The 27,354-nt window shown below is 46.8% G+C and overlaps 1 protein-coding gene across 3 annotated transcripts in view; it reads right to left on the bottom strand.

Annotated features, from left to right (window-relative positions):
• The window catches only part of LOC115090469 (cyclin-dependent kinase 17-like), a 434,720-nt gene extending 407,637 nt beyond the window's left edge, over window positions 1-27,083 (bottom strand). For all 3 annotated transcript variants that reach the window (XM_029599597.1, XM_029599598.1, XM_029599599.1), the window contains exon 1: window positions 26,940-27,083. The gene's annotated coding sequence lies outside the window, so the exon portion shown is untranslated. The remainder of the gene's footprint in view (window positions 1-26,939) is intronic.
• Window positions 27,084-27,354: the final 271 nt, after the last annotated feature.

The raw sequence follows: 27,354 nt of genomic DNA, 5'->3' as shown, positions 1-27,354 counted from the left end.
TCACGTGTCGGAGGTGGCATGAGCAAGCAATTAGGAGGAAGAATTGGTTCCTGCAAGGGTATTTTGTCGGCTTGCAGGTGAGCTGGTTCCTTCACCTTCTTTGGAGTCGTCTCTCTTTCCTCTAAGGGAATTAGATGTTGGTGGTGTGAGGAATGGGAACGAGATCTGAATGAACTGTCAGATTGACTCCGAGAAGACCTAGTTGAGGGTGGCAAGTGTATCACTTCCGTCTTGTTGCTGATGACATAGGACTCTGAATAAAAAGGCAGAGTCCGTTTATCAACAGGTGGCTTCACTGTTTCCCTGTGTTTATGGGAAATATGATGCCTTTTATGTTTAGAACCCGGTTCTGACAATTCCGATGGACTTTGTGGAGTCGTGAGGTTGCTTTGCTTCGGTGTAGATGTCTGCGTCGCATGCTTCCTCTTATGCGCGAGTGTATTTTCTGTTGCGTCGAAAGTCAACAGAGGTGACCCGTGTGCGTCCACTGATAATACTTGCGTCAATGTCGACGTCGAACATGTTGATTTCGGCGCAAGATGCGTCGACTTGGGGGTTCCATGCGTCGATCTCGACTTCCGCGTTGACGTCAACTCTTCATATGTCAGTAGCGACGCTCCATGCGTCGATTTGTGCGTCGGAGTCAAGGATCCCGGCTTCGACGCCAAGTGCATCCGCACCTCTTTTGCCACTGCTCCCGAGGCTGCATCGGCCCTTTTTGATGTCGACAAACTCTGCGCAGATATGGAAGTTATCCTGTCTCCTTTATGTGCCGAGGGGCTTGGAGAGAACTATCTGCCCCATGCCGACATTTTCGAGCGGGCCTCTTTTTTCATGATGGATCTTTCCTTTTCTCCATCCATCGAGGCCGCTCGTTTTATCGACAATGCCTGTCTCTTCTCCAGTCCCGGAGAGGATTGAGTATCCGAACAGGGGGGGGGGGGGGGGAGGGGGCGTAACAGCCCTCTCTTATCGACTTTAAGTCCCGGATTTTTTAAGCCTGTTGTCGCTGGGCCCTCGGTGACATCGTCCCACAATGATGGTAGTCTGCCTGGATGGGGTCGAGATGTAAGCACCTGTAACATAAATCATGTCCATCTGTTATGGACATGATTTTGCCACATACATAAGGCTTAAACCCCGGTTGCATGCTCTGTTTTTTGGACATCTTTTTGAAAAAAAGAAAAAATCTTCTGAGATCAGAAGCTCTGCGTGCGATCCTGCGCGTGGAAAAAACAGACTGAGGAGAATCTGTTACTTTCCTGCGTGGGAACCCACGCACAGCCGCAGAGCAAGAAAGCTCTGACCTCTGCTTGGGGAAGCTCCGCCTCCCGTGGACCTGAAGAAAGCTCCCATAACAGCATGGCTAATTCAGACCTACTATCGACGTGAAAAAAATATTCTGAAGCAGGAACAAAAGCCATGGCTTCAGTCAGGTCAGAGAGGCTCTAGCAATCCCTCTATTGAGGTGTCAGACTCTGTGTGACAAATCCTAGTAACTCCAGTACCAGGATCATGTTGTGTACATGGATTGATTCACCTCTGCATATCCACTCCCAACTTGCATAAAAATGTCACAGCGACAGAAAGACATTTAATAACACCAATAGAATTAAAGCTAGGTCAAAGTCAAATGGCAGTACATAGCAGCGAAGGTGGTGCTCCCACAATGAATCTGAGATATATACAAGTCACAAGAAGTATCGCTATGTGGTTGCAAGTTTTCTTTAACTCCAGAGAACACAGCCAATCTCCCTGGTTTAAAAGGAGACTTAAGGTGCTTAAGGTAAGCACTTAGAACTTTTCCATTTCAGATATTTTCTCAAGGCCCTTAGGTTAGGATGGGATGGAGTCCCATTATTTTCTTTGGAACCAAGAAATTCCTGAAATAAAATCTCCCCTGTAGTGAGACAGTTTTGACTGCCTTGGTTTCCAAGAGGGATATTTCCAACTTGAGTAGTTCCTGGCACTTATAACAACATATTTTACATAAAAAAGGACAAAGTACAGTCTTCAGGTCATAATATCACTTACAGCAATATTTATATTTACATGTACTGCTATGGTGTCAACCAGAAAATACTGCAAAAAAGTGAAACACTTGGAACCAGTATGATATTAGACCTACTGTAACATGTTTTGGATGTAAACTTGGCCCTCAGAAAGCCTTGAGTAAGCTGAATTACAATTACAACATAGCAAAACTCCAATACCAAAACAACACTAACTGCCAACACTCAAACAGTAACAACCATACCTATGAAAAGGCAATGCTGTAAATATTACACCAGGTCCTAAAAAACTAATACACCTCCTTTTAGGAAAACCGAACAAGCCAGGCTGCTACAGATACCTACACAGAAACTAAACATTAGCAGAATACCTCAACTCGGTCACACATGCAGAACGCAAAGACCCTCACCAAATACAGAATACCAAGACCATAAAATATAAACAGAAATGTGCAGACAAAAACCGAATTGTAAATCGCAAAAAGCCAGAATCTGTATGTGGTGACAGAAATATTACATTCCTCATAAAACAATCAAGAAAAGCAAGTTTGCTTACCGTAAACGGTGTTTCCGTAGTTAGCAGGATGAATTAGCCATGTTGTCATGGGAACTGCCAATCAGGGCCCAGGAGGCGGAGCTTATTAAGCAGAGTGTAGATTTTTTCAGTCTCTGCGGCTGCGCGTATGTTCCCGCGCAGGAAAGTAACATTCTCCTCAGTTTGTATTTAAGCTTGAGCGTAGCTGATGAAAGTGCGACTACCAGGGAGGAGGGAGGGTCCGCATTGGCTAATTCATCCTGCTATCTACGGAAACACCGTTTACGGTAAGCAAACTTGCTTTTTCCCGTTGATAGCAGGGCTGAATTAGCCATGCTGTCATGGGAGTCCCAAGCTCCCAGTCACGCCTAATTAATAATCTACTGCACGATGTCGACCTGTGGTAGTCACTGGGTTTTTAAATAGGCAATGTGTGCAGAATCGCCTGTCCCAGCTTCGCATCCCCTGCTGACTGTTTGTCTATGCAGTAATGAGAAGTGAAGGTATGAAGTGAGGACCAAGTGGCCGCCTTGCAGATGTCCACTGGTTGCACATTTCTAAGATGTGCTATGGAGGTAGCCATGGCTCGAACCTGATGAGCTCATGGAAGAGAAGGGAGGCGTAAGTTTTGCTTGTTGTAGCAAAACTGAATACACTGTACAGTCCAGCTGGAAATGGTTCTTTTAGCCACCGGCAACCCCGGGGCATTTGGGTTGAAGGAGAGGAACAGCTGAGATACACGATTTGTAGAGTGTGTTCTTCGCTTGTAATATGCCAACGCTCGCTTACAGTCTAGCGTGTGTAACAAACGCTCCCTGTCGTGAGACTGAGGCTTTGGGAAAAAGGTGAGCAGCTCTATTGACTGATTGAGGTGAAATGCTGAAATTACCTTTGGAAGAAAGGTTGGATGAGGTCAGAGGATCACCTTATTGTGAAAGAATTGTAGATACGGGTCATAGTGCACTAGTGCTTGTAGCTCACTAACCCTACGTGCGGATGTTATTGCTACCAAAAAGACCACTTTCCAGGGGAGGTATTTTATATGTGCAGAATCCATGGGTTCGAAAGGTGGTAGCATTATTTGTTCAAGTAGTAAGTTAAGGTTCCATGGAACTGATGGCTTAGCTACCACCGGTGGTCGAAGATGCATTACGGGTACCTCCCCAACATCCTCTTCAGATGGTCGCCGCATCTCAAAAAAGATATAATTGCGATGGAGAAGGTACAGAGAAGGGCTACCAAAATGATAAGGGGAATGGAACAACTCCCCTATGAGGAAAGACTAAAGAGATTAGGACTTTTCAGCTTGGAGAAGAGACGACTGAGGGGGGATATGATAGAGGTGTTTAAAATCATGAGAGGTCTAGAACGGGTAGATGTGAATCGGTTATTTACTCTTTCAGATAGTAGAAGGACTAGGGGACACTCCATGAAGTTAGCATGGGGCACATTTAAAACTAATCGGAGAAAGTTCTTTTTTACTCAACGCACAATTAAACTCTGGAATTTGTTGCCAGAGAATGTGGTTCGTGCAGGTAGTATAGCTGTGTTTAAAAAAGGATTGGATAAGTTCTTGGAGGAGAAGTCCATTACCTGCTATTAGGTTCACTTAGAGAATAGCCACTGCCATTAGCAATGGTTACATGGAATAGACTTAGTTTTTGGGTACTTGCCAGGTTCTTATGGCCTGGATTGGCCACTGTTGGAAACAGGATGCTGGGCTTGATGGACCCTTGGTCTGACCCAGTATGGCATTTTCTTATGTTCTTATGTTCTTAAACCCTTGATGAATCTGGATAACAAGGGATGTTCAGCAATGGAGTGATTATTAATCGGTCTGTGATATGCCGAAATCGCACTGAGATGCACTCGGATGGATGATGTTGCTAACCCGGACAGGTACAGGGAATGGAGATAATCCCTTAAAAGGGTTGGCAAACAGTCTATTGGTGGAATACGATTTGCTGTACACCAGTTGGAGTAGCGCTTCCATTTAAAGGTATAACTTCGTCTGGTCGATGGCTTCCTGGATTCTAGAAGGATTGCTTGGGCTACTGCAGAGACCCCTTGTGCAGTTAATAGTGTCCGCTCAATCTCCATACAGTCAGAAGGAGGGAGGAATGGAGAGGATGAATGAGCACTCCCCGTTCCTGAAGTAGAAGATCTGGACGGTCTGGTAATCGAATTGGAGGTGCGATCGAAAGACGTAAGAGATAACTGTACCACGGTTGCTGGGCCAGGCTGGAGCAATGAGGATCAATTGGCTGTTGTCCAATATGCATTTTTTAATTGTCCTGGTGATTAGTAGAATCGGTGAAAAGACATATAGGAGATTGGACGTCCATTGTATGAGGAAGGCGTCCTGAGTGAGTCGTGAGAGGCTTGGTCAAATCGAGCAGAACTGTGGAAGTTGCATTTTTGTTTCTGTGGCAAACAGATCTATCGTCAGAGTTCCCCAACGAGTGAAGATAGTCTGCACCACTTCTGGGTTGAGCGACCATTCGTGCGGGTGAAATATGCGACTTAATCTGTCCGCTCTGGTGTTTGCTACTCCCGGCAGGTAAGTTGCTTGTAAGTGTATGGAGTGTCTGTGTGCATGGTGAAAGATCTGTAGGGCTTCCCTGCAGAGGGGCCATGAACTGGACCCGCCTTGCTTGTTTATGTAAAACATTGCCACCTGGTTGTCCATGTATATCATGACCCTGCGACCTTGAAGATACTTCTGAAAGGTTTGTAGGGCATTGTGTATCGCTCTGAGCTCCAGGAGATTGATTGCAGGGTCTGTTCTGCTATTGACCAGAGGCCTTGGGTTTCCCACATATCGAGATGTGCTCCCCATGCCTTCCTTGATGCATCTGTGGTGAGGACTGCATTGTGTTGCGGAGGGCTGAACAAGGCTCCTTTGTCCAGTGTGGGTGCAAGGAGCCACCAGTCGATATCCTTTTTCATCTGAGCCGTCAATGTTATACGGTTCTCCAACGGATGTGAATGCTGTTTCCACTGGCGTTTCAGACCCCACTGCAAGAGACTCATGTGAAGTTTTGTGTAGGGCACCGTAAAATTCGCTGCCGCCATGTGACCTAAGGCTATTAAAATGTTTCGAGCCGTTGGACACTGTCTTTCCCACAGGGATCGAAGCAGAGAACGCATTGCCAGTTTCCTGTCTTCCGGAAGGAATGCTCTGGTGCGAATGGTGTCCAGACGAGCTCCTATAAATTGCAGAACTTGCGTAGGTTGCAGGGTTGATTTTGGATAGTTGATGATCAACCCCAGTTCCTGGAGGCAATTGATTGCTCTGGAGAGATGATCCCTCAATAGGATTGGGTCCAAAGCTACTATTAACCAGTCGTCCAGGTATGGAAAGGTCGTCATACCATGTTGACGAAGGTGGGCCACCACCACCACCATACATTTGGTGAACACCCTGGGTGCTGCTGAGAGGCCAAAGGACAGGACCTTGTATTGGTAATGCTGTTGGTGGTATTGAAAACATAGGTATTGCCAAGAGGACTAATGGACTGGAATGTGTGTGTAGGCATCCTTCAGATCTATGGAGCACATCCAGTCCTTGGGCTGTAATAGGGGAAGAATGGACTTCAGGGAAACCATCTTGAATTTTTCCTGAACTATCCATTTGTTCAAGTCCCGGAGTTCCAGAATAGGTCGGTAGCCCCCTGATTTCTTGGAAATTAGGAAATGTGGGGAGTAGAAGCCCTTGCAACGGCCCGCCCGAGGGATATATCTGATAGCCCTTTGATGTCGAAGTAGGGCAATCTCTTGGGCGAGCTGGGGGTGTAGTGTTTTCGATCCCCGAGTTGCTAGATGTGGAATTTGGGGCTTGGTTATAAACTGGAGTGGATATCCATTCTTTACTATTTCCAGAACCCACTGATCCAATGTTATGGCCTCCCAGGCGGTAAAGCAAGCTGTGATTCGTCCGGGAGGGGCTTCTGTCGGGGGAGGTGGTGGCCTGACACCTAAAAAGACTGAGTTTTTCCACTGGAGCCGCTGCTTGCTGCGGTTGTTGTCTTTGCGACCGTGGTTTCCCCCCTTCTCTGCTGTTGTTGCTGAGGTGGGTGCGTTTGCTGTCTTTGATACGCAGGATAAGACTGTGTTCTGAATGGTTGATAGGTACAGTAAGGTCTGCGAGAGAATTGTTGTCTACAAGATGAATGAAAATATCGTTTCGAAGATGTTGTAGTCGTTAACGATTGGACTGCGAGAGCCTGATCTTTTAGTTTATTAACCGTGTCGTGGAATCGCTCTCCAAACAGGTCATCTCCCGTGCATGGGAGATTGGCCAGCTTATCGTGTAACTCCTCTTGTATGGCACTGGCCTTCAGTCAAGCTAACCTGCGTGCCGCTATCGCTGTTGCTCAAGAGGAATTTTCGAATCCTTCGTATACCGCTCGTGGCAGATAGCGGGAGCATTCTTACATATCCAAAATAGGAGAAGGAATGTTGTCCCCTGTCGAGGTGAACATTCCCTTGGTTGCCTGGATGCACTCATATATATACTGCACCATATAGAATTGGTGATGATGAATGCGTGCTGTTAGCATTGCGTTCTGGTATACCCATTTAGCAAAATCATCCAGGCATTTATTATCTTTGCCAGGGGGATTGGAAGCATGCTTTTTCGACTTCTTTGATCTTTGTAATGCTGATTCCACCACTATGAACTCATGTGGTAATTGTGGAGTGGAATACGTGGAAGGCTTCTGCATTTTAAATCCATTTTCCTAGAAACTACTGACAATGTGAAAGGGGTTTCCCATGATTTTTGAAGGACGCTGTGCAACACACTGTGTGGCGGAAGCGATGTAGGTTCCCCTGGCATCTCAAAGATCTTTCCGGACACAGAATGAATCTTAACTCACCACTAACCAACCTCCAGTCATTACCCTTATGCAGAAAACTATAGGCCTAGGCCTCCCCAAATCCACTACCAAACCACTGCAGATGTTACAAAACGCGGCTGCGAGATTGCTGACCAGTACCAGACGCAGCGAACACATCTCTCCCATCCTCAGGAACCTACACTGGTTACCAGTCAATTTCAGAATTTTATACAAATCGATCACAGTAATTCATAAAGCTATCCATCATCAGCTTCAACTCGACCTGGAAATCCCATTCAAACTCTACTCTTCCAACAGACCAACCAGAGATACTCTCAAAGGCACTCTGAAATTCCCTCCTACTAAAGCCTCACGCCTCTCGATGACAAAGGACAGAGCTTTTTCAATAGCTGGCCCATCTATTTGGAATAGCATCCCATCAAGCCTCAGAGTAGAGCCTTGCCTGTTAACTTTTAGAAAACGACTTAAAACCTGGCTCTTTCACCAAGCCTTCGCCGACCCACCAGACAAGCACTAGTTGTCCTCACGCTTACCCGTCACGGTGTTTATTCTTACAAATGGACTCTGACTCTTCCAGATTAAAGCACCATTAAGCTTTAACCCGTACGCACTATGTTATCACTTTGTTATTACTTATTTCCTGCCTTGTCTTCCTTCCAGCTTCCTGCAAGCTTCCAAGTTCCCTTACCCTGTTGATTGTAACTTTGACTCATTCCTACCTATTGTTTACCTTTTTGTTCACTTGAATTGTGACCCCAGTTATATTCTTGTTTATTGTGAACCGATCTGATATGGTTATTTACTATGAAGGTCGGTATATAAAACTGTTAAATAAATAAATAAATAAACATTGCAAATGACATAACCTAGCAAATTCCATAAATTCTGTAAATGCTTTCTGTTAAAGTTTGGTAAATGTATTCTGTTAAATTCCTATCGCCTTTCTCTGCTCCTGGTTGTACATTTCCCTGTTTTATTGTAACTGCAATTGTATTCGCTCAGCACTTGTTACTTGTTCTTTTTATTGTAACCTATTAACACACACCCCTCTTTATTGTAAACCGGCATGATGTGATTCTTATCACGAATGCCGGTATAGAAAAAACTCAAATACATAAATAAATAAATAAATCTTTAGTAGGCCCAACGTTTCAGCCCTGGGTTCTGGTAATTTTTGTACCTCCAACCGCAAAATAGTTCCCATCTTATCTATGAACTCTGGATAAGAAAGATTCTCTGGGGAGAATACGGTTCAGGTGGTTGATCCGGCGGATCCGAAGGATAGCCAGTAGAGAAAGCAGGTGAAGAGTGAGATGATACAGAATCCCTCCGAGAAGAGTGTGAGTGGACTGGTGATGAGGGCTCCAAGGGTACCGGTAATGGTGCTGGTTCCACCGGGAGCGATTCTGGCCGCCTAGTCGGTTCCTTAGAACTGGACGGGGATTCCGGCGGCAAAGTGAAAGATGACTGCAGAGTTTCAAAAAACCCTACTAGGGACTGTGAGAGATCCCAAAAGGCCTGTTGCGTCTGTGGCGGCATTGGAGGGCGTCCCTGATGTGCACCTAGCAGTAACGGCTCATCCAGGTTTATGTTGGGATGATCCGACTGCGGGGTACGACCCCGTGAACTTCTGTCTGCATCCGAGGGGTTAGTGTCACGCCCCAACTGATGCCTGGAGGATTCTTTTGTGCCATTTGACGTGGAGATAGAGTGGGAGGATATAGATGATGGTACATGTATTATCTCCCTCCCAGAAAGGCCTGAAGCTCCCGATAGCCCAGTATGATGGGAGGAGGTTGAGGCTGATGGCTTGCCCTCAAATGGTGAAGCTCTGGAGTGTTTGGAATGATGGCGTTCATGTTTATGTACATGGCTACGTCTCCGTGATGAGGAAGATGAGCTTCTGTGATGACGCCTAGAAACCTTATGGCATGTACGGTCTGAGAGTTGGCTGCAACGTGGAGAAAACTCCCCCGAAATGGATCGTTTCGAGGATGTATGCCTCCTCAGTTGAGATGCTTGTCGCTTGTTTGTATGCCCCAATCTCAATAGGATATTATGGGGAGTCACTGGTGAAGTGTCTCTCGGCCGCTGTGTCTTCCCTTGCAGCACTCGGGCCGACTTTGGTTCTATTTGCTACGTTCTCGGCGCCATCTGCGTCAATAAGGGCTCCGAATGCTTCATAATGTCCCGGCGCCGGGCGCACCAACTCAGGCTGCTTCGTGCACGGCGCCAGTCGCAGGTTTTTCGGCTCCAGTTGCTTCGTCCCCAGCCCCACGTGCTTTCTCATCGGCACCGTAAGCTTCGGCTGTCTTCTCGGTTCCGGTTGGGAAGCTGCCGGCTCCGGATGCATCAGTTCAGGCCGCGGCTCTCTCGGAGCCGATGGATCCTTGTGCGCCCGTCAATGCAAATCGTAATACCGCCGGCGCTTTTTGGAAGAGGATGGCGGTGATTGCGCCCTCGAGGCCCTCCATTTGGACGCGGGGGCTTGAGTATGGTCGGCGCTATGCGTCCCAGATCCCTGGGGTTCGCCCGGGTCATTGCGACACCTGCCCTCCCTACCTCCAGTCCTGGAAGTCTGTGGGTCCCACAAAGAGGTTCGTTTCTTCGGGGGTGGCGCCAGCATCGTCGGCCCCGGTGAGGAATGCGCTGTCGACGGCCTGTAGACAGCTTTTAACTCCTGCATTTTGTAGGCCCTGTAACGCCGGGCTCGCGGGGACATCCGTCGACAAAAATCACAATCTTTTTTATTGTGGTCCGGTCCCAAGCAGCGGTAGCAACGATCATATCCGTCGGTGACTGACATGATCTTACTGCAGGGACACGGTTTGAAGCTGGAGGGCTTCTTCGACATTTGTCAGTTTTTGAAGAAAAAATTTGAGGAGAATTCAACTCCGCGTGCACTCCTGTGCGCAGAAAAAAAACAGACTTGAGGAGAATCTGTTACTTTCCTGCGTGGGAACACACGCACAGCTGCAGAGACTGAAAAAATCTACACTCTGCTAAATAAGCTCCATCTTCCGGGGCTGATTGGCAGTTCCCATGACAGCATGGCTAATTCAGCCCTGCTATCAATGGGAAAATATAAAACATCAATCATAATAGTAAAACCATACTGATAAAAAAATATTTCTAAACAGCTAACAGAATAACATCCAATAATTAAAAACTCATAAAAATTTTAAAAAATTTCCCATACCCCAATAAATATTAGATAACAGCTGTCACATCAAATAACACCCAATAACTAAAACTAAGATCCCCTGCTCTCCATACCTGAGAACTTATTTCTAGTCATCCTGAGACAGACATGGTTAAATATGTGTGTGGTGGCGGGAGGGAGGGGGTGCACAGAAACTTTCTCCTCTTTCACACACACACACACACTCCCCCTCTCTCAGCATGCTCTCTCACAAATACACACATGCACTTCCTTTCTCTCACACATTCACTCCCCCTCTTTCACACATGCTCCCTCTCACCCACACATACACTCTCTTACAAACACAAATATACACACATATACTCCCTCTCTCACACATGCTCTCTTACTTAGACATATATACAAATGCTCCCTCTCTGCATGCTTTCTCACACATATACACACAGACTCCCTCTCTCTCTCATTCAGCAGGGCTTCTCTGTTTGAAGTCTTTGTTCAAGCGGTGGGTTAGGCTCAGCCAGTGATCCTGCGCCAATCATTTCTCTTTCTCTACAGTCTTCAGCAGTGTTGGGCCTCTCCCTCTCTCTGCAGTCTTCAGTCACATGTAGCCCCATAATGGGCTCCTCTCTTTCTGTAATCTTCAGCAGCTGGTGGGTTGGGCTCAGCCAGTGATCCCATGCTGATCCTTTCCCTCTTTTTGCAGTCTTCAGCTGGGCCCAGCTGGGCTTCTCCTTCTCTCTGCAGTCTTCAATGGTGCCTGGCCACTGCTTATTCTGCAGTTTTCAGTGGTGCCAGGCCTCTCCTTTTCTCCATAGTCTTCAACCACCCGAGCCTCTCCTTCTCTGTGCCATCCTCAGCTGTGCCAGCCCATGCATCTCCTCTCTACAATCTTCTGCCATGCCAGGCCTCTCTTCTCTACAGTCCTTCAATCATAGACTGGCCCTTCCTGTAACCTTCAGCCATCAGTGGGTTGGCTCCTCCCGCAGCCCCATGCCGATCCTCTCCCACTCTTCTGTGCTGCCGCTGCCGCCCCCCCCCCCCCCCCCCCCAATGTGCTACCTCATGCAGCTGCATGGTTTGCATACCCGGTAATACTATAGTTCGGTGTGGAGAGAAGGGAGCATATGTGCTAGCTACTGCACCATCCAAATCCCCCAAGAGCAGTGGTTTTCAGCCTTTTTCCCATCGTGACACACCTGACAGACCACGCTCATGTGTGACACACTTCTCATTACAATTTATGGTGGAAATAAAAAAAAAAGGTCCAGTATTATTTTTATTGGTAAGAATGACACACAGGAAAGATAAGTACTCTATCTGAACAGAAATTGAATAAATAGTAACCATCTCATACCAAAACAGCACCAATTTCCAGCACTCAAACAGTAACCACCTTACCTAAGAAAAGGCAACACTGAAAATATTACACCAGGCCTTAAGACACCAATACACCTCCTATTAGGAAAGTGGACCAAGCCAGACTGCTATACAGCCCTAGACAAACTGCACGCCAGCAGAATACCTCGCCTCAGTCACATGTGCAGAACCTCACCCAACAAAGAATAAAGAGACCATAAAGCATAAATAGAAACATGCAGACAAAAACTGAACAGGAAACTGCAACAAGCCAGAGAGACTGTATGCAGTGTAACAATGGAAAAAGATAAACTTCACTAGTCCTCAAAACAAATCAAGAAATATAAAATCAATAGCAGTATAACCATACTAACAAAAAGAACAGATTTCAACAAAACAGGTGATGAATGGAATATCCAAAAATTAAAAACTCATATAAAAAATGTCTAGATACCAATAAAATATTTCAAAATAGCAGTCACAAAGTCCCAATAATGAAAAATAAGGATAAAAAAAATGTGCTGCTCTGCTTACCTGGGAATGTTCGATATCCAGGTGCCCTGACATTATTTTGAATTTGCAGGAGGAGGTATGGTTTGCTTGCAACGTTCTCCTGTCACACACAAGCGCTCTCTCTCACACTGGCTCTCAATCACACATATATACTCATTCTTTTTCTCTCTAACTTATATAGGCTCTTAATCACACATTTACACACATGCTGTCTCTTTCTCTCTCACACACAGATTCTCATTCACACACTTATACACATCCTCTCTCTTTCTCTCACTTACACACCGGCTCTCAATCACAAAGACACACATGCTCTCTATTTTACTTATACACACAAGTTCTTAATCATACCTACACATGACCTCTCTCACTTACACATACAGGTTCTCAATCATACACTTACAGTCATGCTCTCTCTCTCACACACAAAGGATCTCAGTCACACACAGACTCTGATCTGATCTGATCTATTAGTTAAAATTTGTAAACTATCATTAAAATCATCCATAGTACCTGAAGACTGGAGGGTGGCCAATGTAACCCCAATATTTAAAAAAGGCTCCAGGGGTGATCCGGGTAACTATAGACCAGTGAGCCGGACTTCAGTGCCGGGAAAAATAGTGGAAACTTTTCTCAAGTGCTTTTCTGCACTTTTGTTAAATGGTAAAGTTTCACCCTTGTTTCTTGTGAACCAGCATGATGGGACCACCGTCTTGAATGTTGGTATATAAAAAACTTAAATAAATAAATAAATAAATAAATAAATAAATAAATAAGATCAAAATCATAGAGCATATAGAAAGAAATGGTTTAATGGAACATAGTCAACATGGATTTACCCAAGGGAAGTCTTGCCTAACAAATCTGCTTCATTTTTTTGAAGGGGTTAATAAACATGTGGATAAAGGTGAACCGGTAGATGTAGTGTATTTGGATTTTCAGAAGGCATTTGACAAAGTCCCTCATGAGAGGCTTCTAAGAAAACTAAAAAGTCATGGGATAGGAGGCGATGTCCTTTCGTGGATTACAAACTGGTTAAAAGACAGGAAACAGAGAGTAGGATTAAATGGTCAATTTTCTCAGTGGAAAAGGGTAAACAGTGGAGTGCCTCAGGGATCTGTACTTGGACCGGTGCTTTTCAATATATATATATAAATGATCTGGAAAGGAATACGAGTGAGGTTATCAAATTTGCGGATTATACAAAATTATTCAGAGTAGTTAAATCACAAGCGGATTGTGATACATTACAGGAGGACCTTGCAAGACTGGAAGATTGGGCATCCAAATGGCAGATGAAATTTAATGTGGACAAGTGCAAGGTGTTGCATATAGGGAAAAGTAACCCTTGCTGTAGTTACACGATGTTAGGTTCCATATTAGGAGCTACCACCCAGGAAAAAGATCTAGGCATCATAGTGGATAATACTTTAAAATCGTCGGCTCAGTGTGCTGCAGCAGTCAAAAAAGCAAACAATGTTAGGAATTTTTAGGAAGGGAATGGTTAATAAAACGGAAAATGTCATAATGCCTCTATATCGCTCCATGGTGAGACCGCACCTGGAATACTGTGTACAATTCTGGTCGCCACATCTCAAAAAAGATATAGTCGCGATGGAGAAGGTACAGAGAAGAGCAACCAAAATAATAAAGGGGATGGAACAGCTCCCCTATGAGGAAAGGCTGATGAGGTTAGGGCTGTTCAGCTTGGAGAAGAGACGACTGAGGGGGGATATGATAGAGGTCGTTAAGATCATGAGAGGTCTTGAACGAGTAGATGTGAATCGATTATTTACACTTTCTAATAATAGAAGGACTAGGGGGCATTCCATGAAGTTAGCAAGTAGCATATTTAAGACTAATTGGAGAAAATTCTTTTTCACTCAATGCACAATAAAGCTCTGGAATTTGTTGCCAGGGGATGTGGTTAGTGCACTTAGTGTAGCTGGGTTCAAAAAAGGTTTGGATAAGTTCTTGGAGGAGAAGTCCATTAACGGCTATTAATCAAATTTACTTAGGGAATAGCCACTGCTATTAATAATTGCATCAGTGGCATGGGATCTTCTTAGTGTTTGGGTAATTGCCAAGTTCTTGTGGCCTGGTTTGGCCTCTGTTGGAAACAGGATGCTGGGTTTGATGGACCCTTGGTCTGACTCAGCATGGCAATTTCTCATGTTCTTATGTTCTCAATCACACACACATACTCTCTTTCACACAAATAGGTTTTCAATCACACACTTACACGTACAGGCTCTCAGTCATTCACTTACATACATGCTGTCACACACACACACACACATACATAGGATCTCAAACACATATGCTTTCTCACTCATTCACTCTCTCTCCCCCCACTGAACTAGCAACAGCAGCAGTAGCCTCCTCCACTTCCAGCCCTCATAGCCTCGAGAAAGGACTCCCATCCACCGCAGGTGCTGATGTTGTGCCTCTTTTTCACGCCGATGCTATGCACAATAGCATGGCTCTCTTCTTCCCGCGCACGTGGGCCACAGGGGGGGAACAGACCATGCTGCTGCCGCTGACTCCAGCTCTCCTACTGCATTCCGCCCAGGCTATCAGCATTTTAAACCCAGACGGAGGATGAATTCCTATTTCTCTGGGGCAAAGGGAGCAGCTGGGTCAGCGGAGGACCAGGAAGTGTGGCGACACACCAGTTGAGAACCATTGACCCAGAGTATGACCCTAGATTAGATTACCCAAAGTAAAGAAGGAAGTGCAATGGACTATATTTCCCAGGTTCCATAGCAACCTGGATGTATGGGACTCTGGAGTAGTCTCTGAGAATAGAGAGGGTGGAGACCCTACACTCACCAGGTGTACAGGTAAGTTAAATTGGAGAGAACTGGATTCTCAAAGGAAGGAGGGGAAGCAGTTGCAGCAATAATTTGTGGATGAGCTAGGATAAAGATATTCATACTTCCTGAGCCCAAGAAATTGGATGCAGCAGAATTAGCAGATGAACAGGAGAAGATGGAGGTAGACTGAAGCTTTACTGATTCCCACTGAGCTTACTGTTATTTATTTTTTGCTGCATGCTTTTGTTGCAAGGGAGGGGCAGTTTAACTTCAGAGATTATGGACTGTGGCTACTGAGAAAACTGCAGGGTTTAATTGTGAGGGAAAGAAAGAAAGAGCAATACTGAGAGAAAAGCCTTTATTTTTGCTACAGGAAAGGGAACAGTTTAACCACAGCAAATGCTGCGAAGGAAACTGTTTATTATAAAGGTTGGCATGGACCAGTACAGGGAGCAACAGACAGAAGATGTAAGCCTAGGCTAAGCCACTTGTTACAACTGGCAGATAGGCTCTGCTCTTGGGGCACTTGTGTTTGCACAGATTACAGAAACACCCGCTGAGAGTCAGCAATTAAAAGAGAAAGACAAGACTCCTGCAGATGGTACCTATCTGTCGAAACTGTACCAGTGGCCTTCGGCTCAACAGACCTCCGTATTTGGATTATTCTTTCTTATATGCACCACTTTGCACTTGTCCATGTTGAATTTCACCTGCCATTTAGAGCTCAATCCCCCAATTTCCTCTTCCAATTCCTCACAATTGGCTCGTGATTTAACTACTTTAAATTTGCAGATGATACAAAATTATTCAATCACCTCACTTGTCACTCCCTTTACCAGATCATTTATAAACATATTAAAAAGCACCGGTCCCAGTACAGATCCTTACAATACTCCAATATTTACCTTTCTCCTTTGAGAGAAATCCATGTTGGCTCTGCCCCATTAATCTGTGTCTTTCCAGACTGAAGTAATTTGGTCTTCAGAATAGTTTCTACCATTTTGCTCATCTTCTCTCTTACACTTCCTGTTTAGACTACTGCAACCTGCTCTTTGTGGGTGTTCTATTGAATCATGTTGCTCCCTTACAATCCACCCAAAATTCAACTGCATGACTTCCTTCAATGTGGCTACTCCCATATAACCTCTTCTCAAGTCATTATATTGGCTTACCATCCGCTTCTGCATACAGTTCAAAATTCTCTAACTCACCTACAAATGCATTCACTCTCAGTCTAGCTCCTCATTATCTATCTTCTCTCTCCCTACACTCCTCATCAACTCTGTTCATCTTATTTGGGTCCTTCTCCTCCAGCACCAATTCCCAGTTCTGCGCTTTCCACCTTGCTGTGCCATACGTGTGGAATAGACTCAGAGTTGGTGAATCATGCTCCATATCTGGCCATATTCAAATCCAAAGAAACAAAAACACACATCCGCCAGACCCATCAGGGAATCTTACAAAGAATCTCTTCAGGTACCTCACACAAAAACCATCCATCATAAGTCTCTCAGTGCCAGAGCGTTCTCAACAGCAGGTCCACCATTATGGAACTCCATTCCAGCGGACCTGAGACAAGAACCCTGCCTACCAACATTTAGGAAAAGGCTGAAAACTTGGCTTTTTAAAAAAGCCTTTCCAATCCCTGACTGAGACCTACACCCGACATCTCAATCACATTATCAAAAATGGATTTAAATAACAAACTATGTCCTTCGCTGTCATCACCTTCACATTGTTATCAATGTCATCTACTATACAAATCTCATTTTATCGGATTCAATCTTGTTACCTTGTAAATAATTTGCTGTCAGTTAACTGCCCCTCTTCTCTCCTCCAGCTCCCAGTTATTTATTTCCCTGTTTTATTTTAACTGTCACTCTCCTTACAATGCTCTTGTTCCAGTTGTTTGAGTTCTCTCTTACCTTGCACACTTTGTTAAATGTAAACCGGTTTGATGTGATTCATGTCATGAAAGCCGGTATAGTAAAAATAATAAATAAATAATAAATGATGGCACAAAGAATGAATGCCCCCATCTAGTCTGCCCAATCTAAAAACTCACCTTTTTAAGCTACTTTTTAAATCTTAACCACACCACTATAAATCAATACATTTCCAGTAGACTTTTGTTCATCATGCATGTTTGTCAAGTAGATAATAAGCTTCATGGAGCAGGACGGTCTCTTGTGTGTATTTGTACAGTACTGCATACATCTAGGAACACTATCAAAATAGTGTAATAGTAGTAGGGAAAATGTATAAAATTTAATAGTGCACCCAGTGCTCCCCAGCTCACACTTTTCAAATGCCCCCGACACACAACACTTAAAATTCCTGTTTGTATTTTTACCTTAGTTTCCTACAGGGAAACAGGCCAGTTCAACTGAAATCACAAGAAGATCAGAGCACGCTGTAATGTCACTGAGCATTTTAATTGTTGCTCTGTCATTGATTAGTAGTCAAAACCATATGCAAATTTCCATACCATACAAGAAATAAAAGGTCAAACAAGCTGAGGGTGAGCCTTTGTTACTGGACTAACTTTACATATTTCTGACTGACTTAAGAGCTGTGCCTCTTTCGTCAGTTAAAAATAAAAGTTGACTAACACAGCATCCGCATTGTTTGTATTAATGAAGATTAAATTATGCTTTCCTGATAATTTTCTTTCCTTGAGTCCTGTACACCAGCCAATATTTTAGGGATGTCCCCCTCTTTCCCAGGTGACGGATACAGAGGCACACTCCTTTTATGATCTCTGGGCTAATATGGGATGTGTAGTCCTGGTGCTATCCCTGTAGTCTTCTCCCAAAGCATTGTGACCAATCAAGAACCCTTTTGTTACCCAATTCTGGTATCCCATTATGTGGTGACTGTAGACTGCTCCTAGTGAGATCACAGGGTATGAGAGGGGGAATATAGACAGATAAAGAGTGTGGGAAGTGTTCTCAGACTGATTCACAAGATGTTCTCAGGTCCCTGATCCTGAGTGTCCTTGTCTTCCAGGGTGGGATCTGGACTGGTCTAACAGGACTCAAGGAAAAGCAAGTTTGATTACTGTAAATGGTGTTTTCCATCGATAGCAGGATGAATTAGCCATGCTGTCTGGGATGTCCCTCCAGGGCGGCTAGGTGGAGCTTCTCAAAAATGACAAAGTTTCGCATCCTTTCCCACGCAGCTCCATTTTCTCCTCAGTCTATTCCAAAGCATGTCTGCGAAGTGTGAAGAGACTGTCCAGGGTGGTGAGCGGGTCAGCATGGCTAATTCATCCTATCTATGGAAAACACCGTTTACTGCAAGCAAACTTGCTTTTTTCTCCTGCAGATAAGCAGGCTGAATTAGCCATGCTGTCTTGGAGTCCCCAGCTGAAGGTTGTGAGGAGCAAAATGAAGGGTCCCTGTGGGAATGTAGCGCAGTTCCCAAGGCTGAGTATGATGTGTTGCACCTAACCTGGTTCAGAGTAGTAGACAGTCTCCTTATGTGGTCCCTGATTGGAGTATGGATCTGCCCATCACCGTATCTGCAATGGCTTGCTGGTCGAGAAAGTAATGGGAAGTGGAAGTCTGGAGCGAGGACCACGTAGCGGCTTTACATATGTCCATTATAGGAACCTCCCATAGGTGAGCTAGCAATGCTGCCATCGCTCTCACCTCATGGGCTTTTAGCAAACTGGTTAGGGTCTCTGATCTTTTATTGTAACAGAACTGAGGGCACAGTGAAATCCAAGACGAGAGTCCCCTCTTGGAGACCAGCAGACTCAGAGCATTCGGGTTGAAGGAAACAAATAGTTGTGAGGTTCTAGATTCAGAGTGCGTTCTACGCTTATAATAGGCCAAGGACCGCTTGCAGTCCAGCGTGTAGAGCCACTTCTCACCCTCGTTTTTGTGCAGCTTTGGAAAGAAGGTTGGCAAGGTAACGGTTTGGTTAATGTGGAAAGCCGAAACTACTTTGGGTAAGAATGAGGGGTATGTCCACAAAGTCACCTTGTCATGATGAAATTCAAGATATGGTGAATGGTCAGAGCCTGCAACTCGCTGACTCTTCTTGCAGAGGTCAGGGCGACCAAAAAACAGAATTTTCCAAGATAGATATCTCATATGACTACTTTCCAGAGGTTCAAAGGGGGAAATGTCAGCTGTTCCGGAACTAGGTTGAGGTCCCACCGAACAGGCGGTCTGTGAACCGGTGGTTGCAGTCGTAGAATGTCCTTCATGAACCAGGAAATTAGTGGGTGGTTTGACACCGGTAGGACTGTAGGCTGCAATGGCACTGACGTGGACCCTCACCAAAGCTGTTGCCAATCCCGCTTGATAAAGGGAATGGAGATACTCTAAAAGTAGTTCCAGTGAGCAGGAGAAGGGGTCTATTCCCTTGATGTCACACCACGCCAAGTATCTAAGCCACTTGCCCTGATAGTTCCTTCTGGTAGAAGATTTTCTGGATGACATTAGGACCTCTTGGATCTCCAAAGGCAAGCGTAGGTGACTTAATGCTGTCCTTTCAACCTCCTCGCTGTGAGATGCAGCGAGGAATGCATGGGAAGAAGCAGGGTGCCACCATCCTGCGTCAGCAGATTGGCACTGTGGCCGAGAGGAATAGGTGGTTCGATGGAAAGACGCACTAGATAGGCGTACCACGGCTGTCTGGGCCAAGCCAGAGCTATCAGGATGAGGTTGGCAACGTCCGCGATACACTGTCATATAGTTCTCGAGATGAGCAGGATCAGGGGGTAAGTGTAGAGAAACCCTTCCGTCCATGCGTCCTGTGCGAGTCGTTTCTTGCTGGAGCAGAATGCATGTCCCTTCCTGTTGCGTTCCGTAGCAAAAAGATCCATGGGTGGAAATCCCCAAGCTTGGAAGAGGTCCTCCGCCACGTCCTGTCAAAGCTCCCATCCTGCTTAGTTTGTCTGCTTTGGAGTTCTCCACCCCGGGAAGTAGGTCGCCTGAAGGATGACGAGCACTCCTCCGTCCATTCCAGGATGCATTCCACTTCCCTGCACAACATCCAGGAATTAGACCTTCTTTCCTTGTTTATGTAGAACATAGCAACCCGATTGTCCGTGTGGACCATGATGGTTCTCCCTCGTAGTAACCACGCGAACGTGCGTATGGCATTCCCAATCACTCGGAGCTCTAGGAGGTTTATCTGTTGGACTCTCTCCAGCCAGACCAGAGTCCTTGTGTCCATACTTGGTCCAAATGGGCTCCCCACCCCTTGCTTGAGGCATCTGTGAGGAGGATCAGCTGATCAGTTGGGGGGGGGGGGTGAAGCGGTGCCCTGACTGAAAGAGCTGTGGGGCACAACCACCAGTCTAAGTCCGCTCTCATGCTCCTGGTCAGATTTTTTCACTGGGACAGCGGATGTGAGAGCTGTGACCATTGCACCTTCAGTCCCCACTGCAGGCGCCAAATGTGTAAATGGGTACGCAGCACCACAGATGGCCACTGCCATGTGGCCCAGCAGGATTAAGATCTGGTGGGCCGAGGTGTGAGTACAGTCTCTCGGTTGAATGGCCAGGGTGCACAGCATATGAGCCCTGTCCACCAGAAGGAATGCTCTGCCCTGCACGGTACTTATACGGGCCCAATAAACTGCAGGTTCTGCGTTGGCTGAACACTGGACTTCTTGTAATTGATAACCCAGCCGAGCCCCTCCAGGCATTGGATTGTAGCTTGTAAGTTGCTCTGAAGAGTTGCCGGTTGCGGTGCCACTATCAACCAGTCGTTGAGGTAAGGGAACAACTGGATTCCCTGCTTCCTGAGGTGGGCCACTGCTACCGCTAGACACTTGGTGAAGAATCTCAGGGCAGACGAGAGACCAAAAGAAGCACCTTGTACTGGAAGTGGCACTTGTTGACCTGAAAACACATCCTTGAAGTCCAGCAAACACATCTAATCATTGGGTTGTAGAAAGGGAACAAGAAATTGCCATGCTGGGTCAGACCAAGGGTCCATCAAGCCCAGCATCCTGTTTCCAACAGAGGCCAAAATCAGGCCACAAGAACCTGGCAATTACCCGAAGGATGGACTGAAAGATGTCATCTTGAATTTCTCCCTTTTCAGGAATTTGTTGAGAATCTGTAAGTCCAGGATTGGGCGGAGTCCTCCCAATCTTTTGGGAACGAGGAAGAATTGAGAGTAGAATTCCTGGTTCAGCTGTCTGCTGGGAACCTGCTGGATAGAATATTGGTGGAGTAGTTTGGCGACTTCCTCTTGCAGCTGGCGACGGTTCTCTGAGGTGGGCCAATGCGGCCTTACTCAATGGGGAAGATCTGGTGTGTTCTTGAAGTTCAGGGGATACCCCTCTCTGATAATACTGAGCCCCCAACAGTCTAAAGTGATCGCTTCCCAAGAGTGGTAGAAGCGGGAAATTCTCCCTCCTACTTGTAGCAGTGGCTCAGATACCTCTACAAACCCTGCTGGGTTTTCATGTTGTTATTTGGGGGCAGGTGCTGCTGTCTTTGGTTCAGCTGCCTGTTGTTGTGGTGGCTGTGCCCAGGTTTGCTGATACAGCAGCGCCCGGTAAGAAATAGGTCATCCTGTATGACGGGAAATACTTCTTGCCCAAGGATTGCTCAGTGGGAGACGCCACAGACAAGCCCACTATGTTCTGCTCCTTTAATTGGGCCACGCAGCTTGTCTCCAAAGAGGTTGTCCAGGAGAGAGGGGAAGTCGGCCAATTTCTCGTGGACGTCCTCTCAAATGGCGCTGGCCCAAAGCCACACCATCCGAAGAGCAGCTATGGCTCCTGCTGTGGTATGAGCGGAGGTTTCGAAGGTCTCATATATTATATGCAATAGATGTCTTAGTCCCTCCTCCAGGTCATGAAATTGCTGTGGTGGGGCCCCATCCAGGGAAGCAGTGGTAAAGTGGGGCTTGAGCGACTGTAGGTACTCATATAGATACTGAGTGATATAGAATTGGTGCTGCTGGATCTTCACGTTCAGCCTATCCAACTGGAATGCTCTATTGCCAAAGTCGTCCAGGTATTTATAGTCGCGCCCTGGAGGCGCATTTGAATGAAGACATGATTTCTTAGCCCTCTTCATGGCCAACTCGACCACTACGGAGGCATGTGGGTGTTGGACCATGCTGTAGAATGGAGATTGACGCATCTGGAATTTGAGATCTGTTTTCCGTGAGGTCGCTTGCCCAGAAAAGGGGGATTCCCAAGCCTTCATCGTGACTGTGTCTAGCACCACATGAGGAGGCAAAGCGGTTGATTTGGCTGGTGCTTCGAAAATCTTTAGGATCCTTAAAACCTCAGCATGCAGGTCTGGCACCTTTTGTGTTTCAATGCTAAGTCTAGTGCCCACCTTCTCCACAAATTTTGAATAGGTGAGGTTGGCTCAGGTTATTCCTCCGGTGGGTCAGATGGGAACCCATCGAGGAACTTGGCGACTAGGAGGTGAGAGCTGCAGGGAGACATTAGGCTGTGGAGAGTGCCCAGGAGCCGGGCTGCTGGACCAAGGCTCTGGACTAATGTCCCCTTGCGGAGGTGAAGGTGGTCTGCCCTGGGGGGAGTCTTTGTGGGAATAGGGCAGGACTTGTTGCTTCCCTGATGCTAAGCGTGAGGAGAGAAACTGGGTCAAGATCTTGGAAATTTGAGACATTGCCTGTGAGGCCAAGACCCCATGCCCAGACAAGATGACAAGTCCTCTGCCAGGAGATTCCTTGGTGGCAGTGTCATGACAGGATGTCTGAGTCAGGACCTCTGGGCCGGACTTTCATCTGTTCCGTTGAGGAAGACTCTTTTGCCGCTTTCAGAGGGGCTCCTGCAACTGCCCCGCCAACCTCTTCTGTCTGGAAACTGAAGACAAACTGGAGTAGACACACTTCGAGGAGTGAGAGGAGCCCATGGATTCATCTTCAGATGTCAGCTCATCATCAGAAAAGACGAGGTCCGCTAAGTCAGGGGTGAAGGCCCCTTGCGGTTCCACAGACAGAGGTGGTTTCTGGGAAGACTTCCCAGTCAAGGGGCTGAAGGCAGGTGGATCCCAGCAACTCTTGGATGCTTTTTGCGTTGAGGTGCACAACGCAGAGTGGGCATGTGTCGACATCCATGTCGACGGGCTGTCCCACATCAATCCCAATGACTTTCGACAACACTGCATCAAGCGGTGACTCTTCCTTGCACTTCGATGCATTCATCAACAGTGCTTCATGTGTGGCGTATCGGGACGGTGCAGTACTTCGGCCGGCTGTGTCGGGGCTTTGACTCCGGACAACACCAATTGCCTCAGTGGTTGGGCCAGTGCATCCCACGACATGCTGCGTGCCTGGATGGTCTGGGGGCGCTAAGGGATGGAGGGGGGGGCTGGCCCACCTGACCCTGATGTTTGTCCAGCGGTCCCACGGAGGAGGCCCTCTTTGATTTCTTAGAGCGATCCAGATGCAGCCCTGGAGATGAATGGGCCGACAGGCGCTCCGAGCTGGGGGCATAGGACCCTGAGTTTCCTTCTCGCAGCTGGGCGATCTTGGCGGCATGTTGACACTGGGTCCAGGGGGACATACGGCCACAATCCCTGCATGCCGCCTCGTCATGGTCCGGGCTGAGGCATAAATAACAGTAATTATCCCATCAGTGGTGGACATAATCTTACCGCAATGGCAGAATTTGAAGCCAGGGGTCTCGGAGGTATTTTACTTTTTATTTTTTTTAACCTAACAGTGCTCTCTGAAGAGAGAAAGCTCTGCATGCAGTCTGCAATGCAGAAAGAACAGACTGAGGTGAAAATGGAGCCATGTGGGAAAGGATGCGCAGAAGCACACAGAGCAAAGCTCTGTCATCTTTGAGAAGCTCCGCCTAGCCGCACCGGAGGAACATCCCAGACAGCATGGCTAATTCAGCCTGCTTATCTGCGGGGGAAAAGAAAATTATCAGGTAAGCATAATTTACCTATTCTTACTTTTCTGCAGCCTCCCATCATATCCTCTTTTGTCAGGTTCCGCTCTGCCAATGTTTCAAACTCCTCCTACCTTTTTTTTTTTTTTTTTGAGGTGGTGGGGGACAGTTAGGCCATCTCCATCTCTAGGCCACGATGTAAAAAGCTTCATACTGGAGCAAGGAGCCACCCTACTCCCCCCACCACCACCCCTTTGCCAGCAAACAAAAAAATCAATTCTTTTGGGGGTGTGTGGTCTGATGAATATTCACACTTGTTACTGCCACGGTGATTAGCTTGGAATAGGGTGCCCTCCCTCCAGGCTGCAGAGCACATGCCCTGGAATTTCTTTTCTCCCTCTCTCAGTGATTTTTCCCACAGGACAAAGAAGCTGACATACTGCCCAAGCCTCCCTCTCCAGACACTTGACTTAACTTAATGCAGTCCTGTTTGCAGAGCAGTTTTAGGAGTGACCCGGAATGGGGAGAATGGGAAGGAGCGAGAGAGGGTAAGAAAGTGAGAGAGGTAGGTGGTAGAGTGGTGCACAGCCCTACCTCACTTCCTGGTTCCCTGTCCTCTAATGGGGAGGAGAGGGAAGCCACCCTGCATAGGTAATCACCATGTCAACTGTGAGGGTACCCAAGGGACTCACTGGGTTGTTTCTCTCTAACAAAGATTTTTTAAATTTAAAATTAACCCAGGAGATGACTGCCATGGGGGGAGTCAACCCCAAAAGCTGGTAGCCTGGGAGTCAGGGGCTCAGCCAGGGTGAGGCTGACCAAGGTTCTGGGAGCTGAAACGTATTATCTCTCATGACTGCAAGAGACAGAACTACTGGGATAGCACCAGGACCACACCTCCCTTATAAGCCCAGAGCGAGGTCATAAAAGAGGTGTGTCTCTGTCTCCATCAGCTGTGAAGGCAGGGAAAATGCCTAACACACTGACTGGTCTAGCAGGAAGATAAGGAAGAAAACTTTGCATCATGAAACATTAACATATTGCTGTATCAGCGACATGATCCAGTGAGGTTAATACCCACTGAATTTCACTGCTGATTGTCACTGCAGCCCATTGCTTCAAATATAAAACAGCAAGCTTTGTGCTTTGGTGAGCAAACCGAGGGGGCTTGAACAATCCTGACGGGAGGTAGGCTGTTGAATTAAGAAAGAAAAAAATGGTTATGCTGTCAAGTCTTGGTGGAGGTACTGCAAGCTCAGAAGGGAGGAGCTACCAGAACATAGCAACATCATCTCTTTCAGTGGACCAGGGAAAGGCAGGCCAGCAGGGATGAGCCAATTATTCTGAGGCAGAACTGGACATGGGAACAACCATCGCAGTGTTCCACAACCCAGGAAGACCTGCCACCCTCAGACATCAGCCCAGGAGGCGTTCCTGCTGCTGCCAGGGCCCTACCCAGGGAGAGAGGGATCATAGCTGTTGCCCACCAGAGGGAAAGAAGTGTTGAGATGGGAAGGGGAATAGGAAAAGAGACCAGAGAGAATGAGGAGGTAGAAGGGAAATAGGGAGGTGGGAAAAGGAGAATAAAGGCAAAAAGTGTAAAATAAGCAAGTCAAAATATGAGAAAATAAAAAAGGATGAGCAAACTTAGAAAAATAAGACAAAAGCGTGAAACAGTCAAAAAGTAAAAAATAGTTGGGCAGGGTGGGATGAATTTTTTTCTCAGCTAAAAAATGTTGGCTAGCACCTAAGTTTTTAAAAAAAAAAATTCCAGCTTTTACCATCGTGGTGCGGTCTGGGCTGTGTCTCGCTCTATGTCAGTCTGTGCTTTTCTGTCTAGCTGTGGTATGTTTGTCTGTGTCTCTGTGATCGACTGGGTCTCTCTGTGGGGTGTCTGTATATGGGTTTGGGGTGTTTTGGTCTCTCTGTGTCTATCTGGGTATGGGGTAACTATGTCTGTGTGTGGGATCTCTGTGTCTGTCTGAATATCTCTTTTGCTCTCCGTTGGTCTGGATGTCTGTCTGTCTGGGTATGAGGTATTTGTTTCTCTCTGGGTACAGATGTCTGCATGTGTGTGAGTTTACTCCTTTCAGCAACTTGAAGAGAAACAAAATGGGAGCTTTGAACCACTGGTTGGCAAAGTGACTGCTTCTTGAATATCCTTCATGTATGTATATATATACACATACATACACACACACATATATACATAGTAATGGAATGGGAGCCGTGGATCAAAAAGTTTGCTCACCCATGGCTTAGGAAGCAGCAGCACTGATGTGCCACTCCCAGAGCCCAGGAGAAGCAAAAGGCAAACTCCTACCCCGGGCATCCACCCTCAGCCACTCCCAGAGCCCAGGGGAAGCAAAGGGCAACCCCCTGCCACTCCTAGAGCCCACGGGAAGCAAAGCACAACTCCCATCACTGGGCACCCACTCCCAGAGCCCGGGCGAAGCAAAGGGCAACCCCAGCCACTCCCAGAGTCCAGGAGAAGGAAAAGGCAACCCCCAGACACTCCCAGAGCCCAATAGAAGGAAAGGGCAGCCCGGAGCACTCAACCCCCAGCAACTCCCAGAGCACAGGGGAAGAAAAGCGCAACCCTCAGCTCCTTCCATTCGGATATTTCTCCTGTTAGACCTCTCAGCAGCTTCTCTTCTGAGTCTAAAGCCCTGCGACGCCAGGACGGAACCCCCCCCCCAACTCCATAATCAAAAAGGCAGAGAAAGGCCCCGAGCCCCAGAGAAGGAGCTCTGCCCGGCTCCGGATATTCTCAGGCCGCAGACACTGGGACTCCGTCCCGGCCCGAGCTTTGGCACTCAGGGCTCGGTCTCTTACCTCAGTGCCGGAGGCAGAGACGAGTCTTGTCCGGTTCCGACCTGCAGCTGCGGCCCCTGCGCGTCCTCAGGCCGCTTCCTCCATCCGAGCGGCGACAAACGAGAACGGGGGCGCCGGCGCCACCTGCCGGGCAGCGAGCGCGTCGCAGGCTCCTCTCTGCGCCGGCGCCCCCTGCCGGACACCGACTTCCAGGTCTCTGCCGAGGCCTTTCTTTCGTCTATGCTCACGGATTCATGAATGAGTTCTGCATTCTGTATATTTTAGATTGTGTTTCAGTATAAAAATTAACTAAGACAATTTATGTTATGAATTATCTTCCACGACTGATTAACCAATGGTACCTGTATGATGAAATGGTACATATTTACTATTCAACTATCCTCCACCTATGGATGGAGACTGGAAAGCATGATTG

Source organism: Rhinatrema bivittatum, chromosome 4, assembly GCF_901001135.1.
Source record: "Rhinatrema bivittatum chromosome 4, aRhiBiv1.1, whole genome shotgun sequence".
In the NCBI taxonomy this organism is placed as follows: domain Eukaryota; kingdom Metazoa; phylum Chordata; class Amphibia; order Gymnophiona; family Rhinatrematidae; genus Rhinatrema; species Rhinatrema bivittatum.
The sequence above is the reverse complement of the archived record's forward strand: the minus strand, read 5'-3'. Positions and strand labels throughout refer to the sequence as shown.